Source organism: Stegostoma tigrinum, chromosome 38 (assembly GCF_030684315.1).
Source record: "Stegostoma tigrinum isolate sSteTig4 chromosome 38, sSteTig4.hap1, whole genome shotgun sequence".
NCBI classification, from domain to species: Eukaryota; Metazoa; Chordata; class Chondrichthyes; order Orectolobiformes; family Stegostomatidae; genus Stegostoma; species Stegostoma tigrinum.
This window is the reverse complement of record NC_081391.1, coordinates 496,025-511,128: the sequence shown is the minus strand read 5'-3', so window position 1 is coordinate 511,128 and position 15,104 is coordinate 496,025.

Here is a 15,104-nt window from a genome sequence, read left to right as displayed (position 1 = left end):
AAACTCAGAATTTGGTCTCACTCTCTTTGCTACGACTTGCAAATAAGAAAAAGGACGGCACCTTCATGTTCCAATACTAATAGCCAAAAAGGGAGTTTTCCTCTATAAATCTCGGCTGTGGCAAATATCTGAGGCTGGATGAACACAGCAGGCCAAGCAGCATCTCAGGAGCACAAAAGCTGACGTTTCGGGTCTAGGCACGAAACGTCAGCTTTTGTGCTCCTGAGATGCTGCTTGGCCTGCTGTGTTCATCCAGCCTCACATTTTGTTATCTTGGAATTCTCCAGCATCTGCAGTTCCCATTATCTCTGTGGCAAATATCTGCTGGCTGGAGAATTTTTCTTTAATTCGACATGAGTTCAAAATTTTAATTTTTAATGGCCATTATTTTTAGGTCTCCACAACCAAAAAAAACACTAAACACTGCACCTATAGTCGATCCTTGCCTGCTGTGCTGAAATGAAACCATGCGCACACATTTACGTAAACTTTACCATGCTGCACACATGAGTCAGTTCAACCTTCTCATCTGAGTACTACTATACGAGTCGTAGGTCTTCCCAACCCCTTCGTAGGGCATGGGATGCCCCTCAATTAACCAAGCCGCTCGCTTGTAGACGCAACTATGCACCAGCTCCGAATATTTCAACAGTTTCTCAGTTAACCATCCTTCGATTAATGTTGGTCCAGTCTAACTTTTTTCACTCAAGTCCTATCCCGATAACCAGTCTATTGATCCCCACATACACACTGTCGTCTGATTGACGACTTGCTGGGAGGGCTCAATTCGCTGCTATTCCAGGTTATCGTGACCGACCACAAGCTACATTACTTGTTATCCTGGTATCTTCACTTTTTGAGGATGAGTGAACCCAATTTAGGCTCAGATATGGGAGTCAACAAACACTCCGAGCAAGCCCAGGGGTGACAAGATCACAATGAATACAAAGTACTCTTCTGAAGAAGGGTCTAGGCCCGAAACGTCAGCCTTCTTGCTCCTCTGATGCTACTTGGCCCGATGTGTTCATCCAGCTCTACACCTTGTTGTCTCAGATTCTCTAGCATCTGCAGTTCCTACTATCTCCTAAGAGTACAAGTTAAAGTTTCGGGCCAAGCAACTGTTCCTCTGAAGCAAGAACTCCACTGCAACGTCTTACTTCCTGCACCCTGCTTTCAGCACCAAATTGTTGGGGGTAAAATAGCCAAATGATCCACTTGTTCTCTTTCCAGCGTCAAAGAATTTATTGAAATTACCAGGTGGGAAGAAACCCTTTGAAAATCCAGACCGCTGTTCACCAAACAAAGGAAAGACACATTTTTATACAAAATCAAAAACAGAAAATGCTGGAAAAGCTCACCGGGTTTGGCAGCATCTGTGGAGAGTAATCAGAGTTAAAGTTTCCAGTTGAGTGGCCCTTCCTCAATGTTAACGCCTATTTCTCTCCACAATGCTGCCAGATCTGCTGACCTTTTTCAGCAATTTCTATTTTTGTTTCTGATTCACAGCATCTGCAGTTCTTTCAGCTTTAAATTACATTTGCGGACATCTGTTTCATTGTGCCTTTAACAATTACAAGCCAACCATATTATTAATTATTTACATACACTTCCAATTAAGCTAATCGTATGACTGCTTGGCAACAGATGAACAGGCTTGTGCCCAATCCCTTGTCCTCCATTGTCTCATGATGCTCCTCAATTCTTTTATCTCCCTTCTTGGGGCTTTTCACAATGGACACTGTATTTAAGTACCTTCCTTCCAAGACATTTGCCAGCTGCGCCGTGTTAACTGCCTATCACTTAAGGGCCTTTTCAAATTCCATCATACGGTTTACTAATCTCATTACAGGACATACAAAAGCATATTAAATTTTACTAATTATTATAAAATTTGTAATATCAGTTCCAATTAATTTATATGGTTACACCTCATATATGAATTCTTCAGCTATTGAGCTGTGAGCAGTTTCTTTATTATCATATTTACTAGACACCTATCTTTATCCTTGGGTGTCTTTCAATTTGTTCATTCAACCCACATTCCAATGTCTGCTGTTTCTGTACTTGTGAACCAATTCTCCCTGCAATGATATGATGGCTGCTTTTAGTGTCAGAGACTGGTTTACACTCATAATTTTATTTGAATCTTTTCCTGTGATGCTTTTAGTGATTTTTTTTGCATATAGGTGAATCTCTAACTACTTTCACAAAGTATATCCATGATATTTGAAGGATCCTAACTAAAGCCTATTATTGGTATTGTAACAGATTGATTAAATGTAGTGTGAAATATTCTTATCTATGTTTTATGCGTAAACAACTGAAGCTACATATTCTATCTCAGTTCTGTTATTTTGGATGTACAGAGCTACTATTGTTCTACCTTATGCAGGCTTTGTCAAGCAAATATTTTCCCAAACTTCCTCAGACCACTGTCAGCCATGTTTTTATTGTTTTTGCCATGGGCAATCATCGGTCATCTTGTGCAGCCCAGTCATGGTCTGCCATAGCAGAAACCAATCAAAAGCAATCATTTTAGATACAAAAAAAACCAAAAGCAGAAATACAAGAAACAGAGCCAAGAAGAAAGGGAAATGTTCATATCTTAAAGTCTTATCTCCAGAACATAAATGGGCCTCCAACTGTGAAGCCACAATTCACTGCTAACTGAGTACATTTTAAAGGTTGTGAGGTTTCCTGCTTCAACCATCCTCCTAGGCAGTGCATTCCAGACCCACCATTCTCTGGATGAAAATATTCTTCCTCAAATCCCCTCCAAACCTCCTGCTCCCATTTTAAAATTAAGCCTGTTTTTATTTATTCATGGGCTGCAGGCATTGCTGACTGGGCTAATATTTATTGCCCATTGCTGTGGGTTTGCTTTGTACCTCCTTCTTTATACCTCGTTCAGTCCAATTGCATTCTTCCTGTTGAGTGGTGACAAGAACTTATTAGAGTACTCCAGCTATGGCCGAAACAAACTTCTGCACAGCTTCAACTTGACCTCCCATACATTTATAATCTTTGCCATGACTGAAGAAGGAGAACATCCCGTAAGCTTACATTTTTAACTACCCTATTAAACTGTCCTGCCACATGCAGGGATATGTTGACAAGCACCCTAAGATCCCTCTGTTCCTCTGAGCTTTTGAGTGCCTTACCATTCAATGAATACACTCTTGTCTTGTTCCTTTTCTTTCAAAGTGCACGACCTGACAATTATCAGGGTTAAATTCCACCTTCCACTGATATGCCCATATGACCAACCTTTCCAGAACCAAACACCTTCCTGGTCACTGTCAACCACCTGGCCAATCGTTGTGTCATCCATAAATATACTTATCATCCCTTCCCCACATCCTTATTTAAATTATTTATGAATATCACAAACAATGAGGGACACAGTACTGATCCCTGTGGTATGCCACTGTACACCTGGCTCCAGTCACACAAATAGCCTTCTATCACTGCACTCTATCTCTTGTCACTGCGCCAATTTTGGATCCAACATGACTACTTTCCTTGGGTCCATTGAGCTTTTGCCTTCACTATTCAGTTTCCCATGTGGGACATTGCCAAAGGCCTTGCTGAAAGCCATAAAAACTATATCAATTGTCCTACCCTCATCCAAACACTTGGTTACCTCCTTGAAAAACTCCACGAGGTTTGTTAGACATCAGATCCCTCTGACAAAGCCATACTGACTACATCTGTGAAAACCTTGCCTTTCTAAATGGAAGTTAATTTTATTCTTCACGATTTTCTCCCATAGTTTTGCTATCACTGGTGTTATACCGCTGCTCTGTATTTCCATGGTCTGACTCTACTACCTGTGAAAAGTGGAACTACGTTAGGTATCCTCCCGTCCTCTGGCATCTCCTCTGTTGACAGAAGCAATTTAAAAATTTGGGTCAGGGTCCTTGCAATTTCCTCCCCTTTGTCCCACAGAAGCCTGGGATACAACTCATTTGTTCCTGGGGCATTTGTCCACTTTTAATCTGCCAAAAGATTTTCACCCCTCAGTCCATCTCAAATTCTGTGCTTATCCCATCCTCCTTTCCTCTAGTAAACACAGATGTGAAGTGCTCATTTAATACTCTACCAATGTGCTCTGGCACACATTGCCCCCTTGGTCCCAAATAGGCCCTACTCTTTCCTTGGTTATTGTTTTCCCCTTGATTTATGTAGCATATCTTGGGATTCTCCTTAACTTGCCAGCCAGCGTTTTCAAAAGCCTCCTCTTTAGTCCCCCAATTGCTTTCTTGGGATCTGCCTTTCCCTTCTTAGACTTCTCCATTGCTTTGTTCCCTTTGTACCTGTTATATGTCACTCCTTTTTTTTCATCCAGTCCTGAATAATCCTAGACATCCATGATTCTCTGGGCTTGCTGTTCCTACATTTCACCCGAAAGGGTTTGACTTAAACTCACCCCCAGTGTATTTTAAATACTTCTCACTGTTCTGTTCTAGATTTGCACTCAAGTAGCTTTCCCAGTTTATTTCAGCCAGATCCTGCCTTGTTCTAACAAAATCTGTTTTATCCCAATCTTTCTTTAATTCATTTGTGGGATGTGGGCATCACTGGCTGACCAGCATTTATTGCCCATCACTAGTTGGCTTGAGGAGGTGGTGGTGAGCTGCCTTCTTGAACCGCTGCAGTCCACCTGTTATCAGTTGACCCACAATGCCCCTTTTTGCATACCATCTTTCTCCTTTTCCATAGCAAACTTAAAACATATGGTATGTGGTCGCTATCACTAAAATGCTCTCTCACTGTCATCTTGTATACCCGCCCAGCTTCATAACCAGAACTGGGTCTGGCTCTGCACTGTCCCTTATACGACCATCCATATATTGACATTAAAAGTTCTCCCTTCCTTCACTTCAAGAAATCTGCCTCCTGTAAACCCTTTATACTAAAATTATCCCAGTTAATATTGGAGTAGTTGAAATCCCTGAATATAATTACTCTACTATTATTTTTATATGCCTTGGTGAATTGACTACATATTTGCTCCTCAAGTGCCTGTTGACAGCTTCAGGACCCATAGTACACTTCTAACAGTGTGACTGTCCCCTTTTTCATTCCTACGTTCTATCCACAAAGTCTCATTTGGATATTTCTAAATATCGTCCCTCATTACTTCAGTAACTGACTCCCTAATTGATAAAGCTACACCACCTTCGTTTAGTTTCTCCTCTGTATTGTTTGAGATCTTATATCCTAAATGCAAATTTGACAGTTTTGTCCCTTTCTCAACCATGTCTCTGTGAAGGCAGTAACGTTGCAGTTCTATCTGTCTGTCCATATCCTAACTCATCTGTCTTATTTTTAAAACTCCTTGGCATAAAGTAGTGGCCATCCATCCTTGCCTTACAAGCTTAAGACACCACATGTCTCAACAGTCTCTATCTTGCTTCCTTTACATGATATGCTATGCAGAAATAGGAAGGGTGTAGTAACAATGTTGGGAGTGTACTACAGGCATCCCAACATCGAACGTGAGATAGAGATACAAATATGTAAACAGATTATGTAGGTGTAGGAGCAACAGGGTGGTGGTGATGGGAGATTTTAAGTTTCCCCACATTGACTGGGATTCACTTAGTGTTAGGGGTCAACATGGAGCAGAATTCGTAAGGAGCATCCAGGACGGTTTTCTAGAGCAGTAATTATGCAGTCCAACTCGGGAAGGGGCCATACTGGACCTGGTGTTGGGGAATGTGCCCGGCCAGGTGGTTGAAATTATAGTAGGGGAGTGCTTTGGAAATTGTAAGTCTTACAATACTCATGGACAAAGATGGCAGTGGTCCTAAAGGAAGAGTTCTAAACTGGGGGAAGGCCAACTATACCAAAATTCGGCAGTATCTGAGAAATGTAGTTTGGGAGAAACTGTTTAAAGGTAAATCCACATTTGATATGTGGGAGGCTTAAAGAGAGGTTGATTAACATGCAGGAGAGATATGTTCCTGTGAAAATGAGGGATAGAAATGGCAAGATTAGGGAACCATGGATGACAGGTGAAATTGTCAGACTAGCTAAGAGGAAAAAGGAAGCATACATAAGGTCTAGGCGACTGAAGACAGACGAAGCTTTGGAAGTTTATCGGGAATACGGGGCGAATCTGATACGAGGAATTAAGAGGGCTAAAAGGGGACATGACATAGCTTTAGCAAATATGGTTAAGGAAAACCTCAAACCTTTTATTAATATATAAAGAGCAAGAGGGTAACTAGAGAAAGAATTGGCCCACTTAAGGACGAAGGGAAAGTTATACGTTGAGTCAGAGAAAATGGGTGACATTCTTAACGAGTACTTTGCATCGGTATTCACCAAAGAGAGGGACATGACGGATATTGAGGTTAGGGATAGATGTTTGATTACTTTAGGTCAAGTCAGCATAAGGAGGAAGGAAGTGTTGGGTATCCTAAAAGGCATTCAGGTGGACATGTACCCATGTCTGGATGGGATCTACCCGGGTTGTTAAGGGAAGTGAGAGAGGAAGTAACCAAGGCCTTAACAGATATATTTGCAGCATACTTAATCACAGGTGAGGTCCCGGAGGACTGGAGAATTGCTAATGTGTTCCCCTTGCTTAAGAAGGGTAGCCGGGATAATCCAGGTAATTATCGACCAGTGAGCCTGACGTCAGTGGTACGGAAGCTGCTGGAAAAGATACTGAGGGATAGGATCTATTCCCATTTGGAAGAAAATGGGTTTATTAGCAATAGACAACATGGTTTTGTGCAGGGAAGGTCATGTCCTACCAACTTAATAGAATTCTTTGAGGACATGACAAAGTTGATTGATGAGGGAAAGACTGTAGATGTCATATACATGGACTTCAGTAAGGCGTTTGATAAGGTTCGCCATGGCAGGCTGATGGAGAAATTGAAGTTGCATGGGGTCCAGGGTTGGCTAGCTAGATGGATAAACAACTGGCTAGACAACAGGAGACAGAGATTAGTAGTGGAAGGGAGTATCTCAAATTGGAGACCTGTGACCAGTGGTGTTCCACAGGGATCTGTGCTGGGACCACTGTTGTTTGTGATATGATTTGGAGGAAGGTATAGGTGGTTTGGTTAGCAAGTTTGCAGATGACACGAAGATTGGTGGAGTAACAGATAGTGAAGGGGACAGTCAGAGATTACAGCAGAATATTGATAGATTGCAGAGTTGGGCAGATAAATGGCAGATGGAGTTCAATCCAGGCAAATGCGAGGTGATGCATTTTGGAAGATCCAATTCAAGAGCGAACGATACAGTAAATGGAAAAGTCCTGGGGAAAATTGCTGTACAGAGAGATCTGGGTGTTCAGGTCCGTTGTACCCTAAAGATGGCAACACAGGTCAATAGAGTGGTCAAGAAGGCATACGGCTAGCTTTCCCTCATCGGACGGGGTATTGAGCGTAAGAGTTGGCAGGTCATGTTACAGTTGTATGAGACTTTGGTTTGGCCACATTTAGAGTACTGTGTACAGTTCTGGGCGCCACATTACCAAAAGGATGTGGATGCTTTGGAGAGGGTGCAGAGGAGGTTCACCAGGATGTTGCCTGGTATGGAGGGTGCTAGCTATGAAGATTAGGATTAGTTTAATCAGAAAGACAGAGATTGAGGGGGTACCTGATTGAGGTCTACAAAATCATGAGGGGTATAGACAATGCGAATAGCCAGAAGCTTTTTCCCAGAGTAGGGGACTCAATTACTAGGGGTCAAAGTGAGAGGGGGAGAGTTTCTGGGAGATATACATGGAAAATTCTTTATGCAGAGGGTGGTGGGTGCCTGGAACACATTGCCAGTGGAGGTGGTAGACACAGACACATTCATGTCTTTTAAGATGTATCTGGACAGGTACATGGATGGGCAGTGAGCAAAGGGATACAGATCCTTGGAAAGTAGGCGACAGGTTTACACAGAGGATCTCGATCAGCGCAGGCTTTGAGGGCTGAAAGGCCTGTTCCTTTACTGTAATTTTCTTTGTTCTTTGTTCTTGTTCTTGTTCTTTGTTATTGAACTAATGCACTGAGACCCCTGACCTTTTCTGAACTAATTTAAACTTTTCCCAACAGCATTAGCAAACATTCCCACAAGGATGTTGGTCCCATTCTGGTTCAGATGAAGACCGTCTCACTTGTAGACATCCTAGATGTTTGGAAATATTATGAACTATGAGGAGGATAGTGTAGAACTCAAAAGAGCATAGATATGTTGATCAAGTGGGAAAACAATAGACAGATTAAATTTAAAATTGTTGAGTATGAAGCAGTTCATAGAGAAAACAGAAACATTCTAAGGTTGGCATACAGTGGGGCAGCACAAGGATCAATGCTTGGGCGACACTATTTCCAATCTATACCAATAATCTGGATATGAGCATTAAGTGTAATGATCCAGACGTTTCAAAGGCAACAATCACCATTTGAGATAATGGGAACTGCAGATGCTGGAGAATTCCAAAATAATAAAATGTGAGGCTGGATGAACACAGCAGGCCAAGCAGCATCTCAGGAGCACAAAAGCTGACGTTTCGGGCCTAGACCCTTCATCAGAGAGGGGGATGGGGAGAGGGAAATGGAATAAATAGGGAGAGAGGGGGAGGCGGACCGAAGATGGAGAGAAAAGAAGATAGGTGGAGAGAGTATAGGTGGGGAGGTAGGGAGGGGATAGGTCAATCCAGGGAAGACGGACAGGTCAAGGAGGTGGGATGAGGCTAGTAGGTAGATGGTGGTGCGGCTTGGGGTGGGAGGAAGGGATGGGTGAGAGGAAGAACCGGTTAGGGAGGCAGAGACAGGTTGGACTGGTTTTGGGATGCAGTGGGTTGGGGAGAAGAGCTGGGCTGGTTGTGTGGTGCAGTGGGGGGAGGGGACGAACTGGGCTGGTTTAGGGATGCAGTAGGGGAAGGGGAGATTTTGAAACTGGTAAAGTCCACGTTGATACCATTAGGCTGCAGGGTTCCCAGGCAGAATATGAGTTGCTGTTCCTGCAACCTTCGGGTGGCATCATTGTGGCAGTGCAGGAGGCCCATGATGGACATGTCATCTAGAGAATGGGAGGGGGAGTGGAAATGGTTTGCGACTGGGAGGTGCAGTTGTTTGTTGCGAACTGAGCGGAGGTGTTCTGCAAAGCGGTCTCCAAGCCTCTGCTTGGTTTAACTCTACATTGGGGAAACCAATGTGCAAACTCCATATACACAGTTGCCTGAGGGTGGAATCAAAACTGGATCCCTGGCATTGTGAGGCAGCAGTGCTAAGCCCTGAGCCACCGTGCTGTTGGCCTGACTTTCAAAATCCATGATCACTACAATCTAAAGATATAGGGCATCAAATACATGGAAACACCACCCAGTGCAACTTCACTTACCATACTGACTTGGAAAATATTTCTTTTCCTTTATTGTACTGGGTCAAATTCCTTGAACTTCCTACCTCATAATATTGTGGGTGCCCTTACACCTTATGGTCTAAGGAAGTTCACAAAGGCAGCTCAACGCGACCTTCTTAAGGGCTATTAGGTGTGTGCAATGTGTTTGTCCAGTCAATAATGTCCACAAGACTAAATAAAAAAAAACACAAAGGCTTTGCGACAATTAATTAACTTAGCAGTGTCCTGGTGAATGAGTGTCCATGAGGTAATTGCTAAGTGAACATGGAGGATAAATGGTGGGTACATTAGCAGAGCTGTTGAGTGCTAATGGGTGGTTTGTGACAATATGGTAGACTGCATGGGTGTCAGCTGTGGAGGGTGGGTAGTATGGAAAAGTGCTCAGTAGCAGATAGATAGTTAGCATTTGGCAGTGTAGATAGGTGGCAATTGGGCAGGATGGAAAGGTGCCTGGCCATAGAGTCATGGAGATCTACAGCACAGAAAAAGGCTGTTCGGCTGATTTCTTCTGCATTGATCAGAAACAACACTCAGATATTCTAATCTCATTTTCTAGCACATGGCCTATAGCATTATATGCTCTGACATTGCAAGTGTATCTCCAAATACTTCTTGAATATCATGAGGGTTTCTGACTCTATCAATGTTACAAGTGGGGTTTTTCAGATTCCCATCACCCTGGTCACCACCCTGGACTGTGGTGTAGGACACTCCAACTGGAGCTTTTCACTCCTTCTGTTTATTTCCCATTTTCTTCTCTCTTTTTTCCCCTTTTTCCCTTTGGTGTTCTCTCCTGAGGTAGAGGGACTGGAGGCATGGAGTGGAGAAGGCTGGAGGCCTGAGCAGAGCGGGGACGGCCAGTGGGCCCTGAGCTGATCAGGGATGGCGAGTGGGCTGGAGGCTCATGCAGAGCAGGCACAGCCAATGGGCTAGAGACTGAGAGATGGGGGGACAGTCAGTGAGCTGGATGCTAGGTAGTTAGGCACTTTGTACCTAAGGTGACATCACATGGAGTGACATTGTAAAATTTTCATAGTATTCCTGTACTTCGATACTTGAGCGCACATGACCATAAAATATATGATATGTTCTAAAATTTGGATTAAGACGTTTCTTTTCCTTACATCCCCTCTGAATCCTCTGCCCTTAATTAAAATTACCCAGGATTTGGATGTGGAGGATTCAGTGATGGTAATGCTATTGAATATCATGGGACAGTGGTTAGTTTGTCTCTTCTTGGAGATGGTCATTGCTTGACATTTATGTTGCATGAATGCTCCTTGCCACTTGACAGCCCAAGTCTGTATATTGTACAAGGCTTGTTGCATATGAACACGGACTGCTTCAGTTTCTGAAGAGCCGTGAATGGAGCTGAACATTGTGCAAACATCACTGCGACAATGTGTGGCTTTCAGAAACTTGATTCATCCTGGTTTCTTTTAGAGAGAGATTAGGGAACACATGCAGAGCAGTCTATGAGGAAATAAGCAACTAGTGAGGCCTTGAGGTTTTTTTAAAGATTGGAAAAAAGAAGCAGCCTGAGTGGGTGTGGTCAAGCTCTCACAGATCAAAGAGTTTAAGTTAGCTTTCAGCAGTTACTGTTTTGGGTTTGAAGAAATAGAAGCTACATTTCCCTCACTTGATTACAGCCAGAAGTTTAGGGGCTGTTGGATTGCAAGTGAGACAAAATCTGATTTCTGATTTTGCCTTTGTGACGAAGGGTGTGTTTATGGGATGTTACTATAATAGAAGAGTAAATTACTAATAGTTTCTACATGAATTATTCTGTCAAGTTTTCCAATAGAGCTGTTATTCTGTGTTCTTCTTTCTTTTGTTGCAGTTTAACTACAGTGTTTGAAGAAATTGTGTTTTGCTTAATGGTGAGTAGTTTGACCAGATAAATTGCATCTGGAACATAGCACTTTACATTTACCTTTAAAATAAGAATAAGTCAGGGTCAAGGCTACCTTTCCTAATATTTTGAGGGGATCTGGTCTGATCTAAAACATCAAAGAACATTCCCACTTCTGACTTTATTCTGGACAGAAGGTCACTGATAAAGCAGCTGAAGATGGTTGGGCTTAGGACACTACCTTAAGGAACATATAGAACATAGAACATTACAGCACAGTACAGGCCCTTCGGCCCTCAATGTTGTACCGACCTGTCATACCGATCTGAAGCCCATCTAACCTACACTATTCCATGTACGTCCATATGCAGAGACATCCTGGAGCTGAGATTACTGACCTCAATCACTAAAACAACCTTCCTATGTGCCAGGTATGACTTTAGCCAACGAGGTTTGCCCTCCGATTCCCATTGATCCCATTTTTGCCAGAGCTCCTTGACGTCACACTCAGTCAAACGCGGCCTTGATCAAAGGCTGTTACTCTCACCTCACTTCTAGGATTCAGCTGTTTTGTCCATGTTTGAACAAAGATTGCAATAATGTTAGGAGTTGAATGGCCTTGCCAGAACCCAAACTGAGTGTCACTGGGGGCATTTTTGCTAAGCAGGAGCTGTTTGCAGATCCTTTACGGAAATGTCATATTTCCAAAGCTGCACATAGTCCTCCAGGTATGGTTTAACCTAGGTACCATTGGTGACACCTTCCATCACTTTCCTAATGATTGAGAGAACATTGGTAGGACATGAATTGGCAGGTTGGATTTGTCATACTTTTTGTGTACAGGACATACCTGGGCAATTTTCCACATTGTCAGATAAATGTTGTTGTACTGGAACAGCTTTTCTAGGGGTGTGGCAATTTCTGGAGTGCAAGTCTTCAATACTATTACCAGAATGTTGTTGGGGTCCAGTGACTCCAACCATTTTTGATATCATGTGAAGTGAATCAAATTAGCTGAAGTCTGGCATTTGTGATGCTGGGGGTCATTGGAAAAGTCCGAGATGAATCATCCACTCAGCACTGCTGACTGAAGATTGCTGCAAATGTTTCAGCCTTACCTGTTGCACTGATGAGCGAGCTGTTCCATCACTGGGGATGGAGATATTGTGGAGCCTCCACCCCCAATAACTTGCTTAATTGTGCACTACCATTCACAACTAAATGTGACAGGACAGGACATTAGACTATTACCATGGCCATTAGATATTAGACAGGACTACTGGTCATTAGATCTGATTTGCTGGTTGTGTGATGGCTTAGCTCTGTCTATCACTTGCTGATTTGATTGTTTGGCACATAGGTTTTCCTGTTTGGCAGTTTTGCCAGGTTGACACAGAAAAATGAAGTAAGTCTGGTGCTGCACCTGCCATACCATCCTTCACTTGCTATTGAACCAGGGTTGATCTCCTGGCTTAATGATAATGATTGAGTAGTAGATAGGCTGGGCCATAAAGTTGCAGATTATGTTAAGACTACAATTTTGTTGCTGTTGATGACCCACAGTGTCTCATGTATGCCAAGTCTTGAGTTGCTGGATCTGTTTGAAGTCTGTCCCATCTAGTACAATGATAGTGCTACACAACATAATGGAGGATGTTCTTAATGTGAAGGCAGGACATCATCTCCACAAAGATTGTATGCAAGTAACTCTTACCGATACTGTCCTAGAAAAATTCATTGGCAGTCAGCAGATTGGTAAGGATGAAATCAAGTATGGTTTACCCTGTTGTTAGTTTCCTTGCTACCTGCTGCAGATCCAATCTAGCAGCCTGTCCTTTAGAACTTGACCAGCTTGATCAGTTGTGCTGCTGTTGAGCCACTCTTGGTGGTGGACAGTGAAATCTCCCACTCAGATACATTTTGTGCCCTTGCCATCCTCAGCGCTTCTTCCGAGTATTGTTCAACATGGAGGAGTACTGATTCATCAGCTGAAGGAGGATGCTACATGGTAATCAACAGGAGATTTCCTTGCCCATGTTTAACCTGAAGTCATGAGACTTCATGGGATCCAGAGTCAAGGTTGAAGACTTCTGGGGAAACTCTTTCTTAAATGTATACCATTGTGCCACCATCACAGTTGTGTCTGTCTTGCTGGTTGGACAGGAAAATACCAGGGGTGGTGATTGTGGTGTCTGGGATATTGTCTGTAAGGTATGATTCCATGAGTGTGACTATGTCATCAGCAACTTTTGAAAAATTAACAAACATATCTTTGAGAATCTTTGCACAGATTTTATTTGACAATTATCTAAATGATTAAAGATAGACAAAACTCTTACACAATGACTTCCATACAGAGGTGATAGATGTGTTCCTGAAATTTACCTGAAAATCTACTAATAGAGAATATTAAAACTGTGATGGAAAAATGCTGTTGTAAATCAAGCCCCAAAACTGCACGAGTTGCATGGACAACCGGCCTCAAAAAGAAATCCCAGTGCCGACTCGTTTGCAGTCCTGATCTCCACCCTCCCCACCCAACTCCTCTCTTTCTCTGCTTTAGAAGGACTGTAATGCTGCACTTTTAAATTTCTTTATTTTTCTGGCTAATATCTGAACTTTTTTTTATCTAGGCACCTTTGTACCTAAGATGATGTCAAAAAATGGCAATTTTGTACACTTTTCACTGTACTAATGTATGCCTGCATACATGACAATACAATCTAATTCTAATTCTATATTTAATTCAAAATATTTTGATTTGATCATCAAATGTCTAATTATGTCTCACGTTCCAATCCAGAATAAAACAGACTTCCACCCGTCTCTTTTAATGTGCTAAAAATCCGTTTATGATAACACATCTGTAAAAACAAAATTAAGCCCTAATTCTAAATATTAGCCAATAATCTGAATAACAAAAGAATTCTTACAGTCCTCCAGGCTTCATGTTGATGAAATCAAATTGCTCACTGAAGAACATAAATTTGACCCCTCAAGCTTTCTGTAACATTTAACAAAATCATGGCTAACCTGTCCAGTTCTCAAATCACTTTTTGTGGCAGTTCCTCATTGCCTTAAACTCCCTGATATTTCAAAAATCTACCTAACTCCTTGCTGAATAGCCGTAGATATATGGAAGATCTTTTAAGCAAGCTTTGTCTCAAATGGTTATCAAGGCAGACAAATCTTTAGAGGGTGGTCACAATTTTGCTTCTCAGGCTTCACAAGGTAATCAATATACTGAAATATGGAAAATTCATCAGGTTCCGAAACAGGGGGCAGAGACTCGAACCTTTTATCCGAAAACTATTGTTCTGGGTAAATCACCATAAATTACCTTTCATTTGGCTACTTATTAAGACATCTCACAGACAATGAAGTACGGAAACAATGATCTAAACTTATTGCATGTAGGAATCAAAATAAGGACCCTCAAATAAGCAAATTAAGCCTCACAACTCAGATTGGCTATTACCCGATTAATGGTGGAATCTAGTCAGGATTCTAACAGTGTGCTTGTGCAGTGTTGGTCTTCAAAGTTCTGCTACTGAATTGTTCTGTTGTTGGATTCTTATACGATTTTCTCTCTTTCAAGTTTGTAGTGTGGCATTATTGATGATTCAATAGATTCCTTCATGCCCAACATTGATTACACTTTTGAAGATTTCAAGTCTATAGGTTGCCTTCTCGTCAGGAGTAGCTCCCATATTCCTTGTTACATTTGGGGTTAGCTATCTATTTAAAATACAGCTATTCCTGTAATTAACGTCTTTACTTCCACACATTTGTTCTGCAGCCAGTATTAATTGCCTAATTGTCACCAGGCAGCAGATTATCAAGCAGTGCTACTCCTCCTTCCCAGGAAATA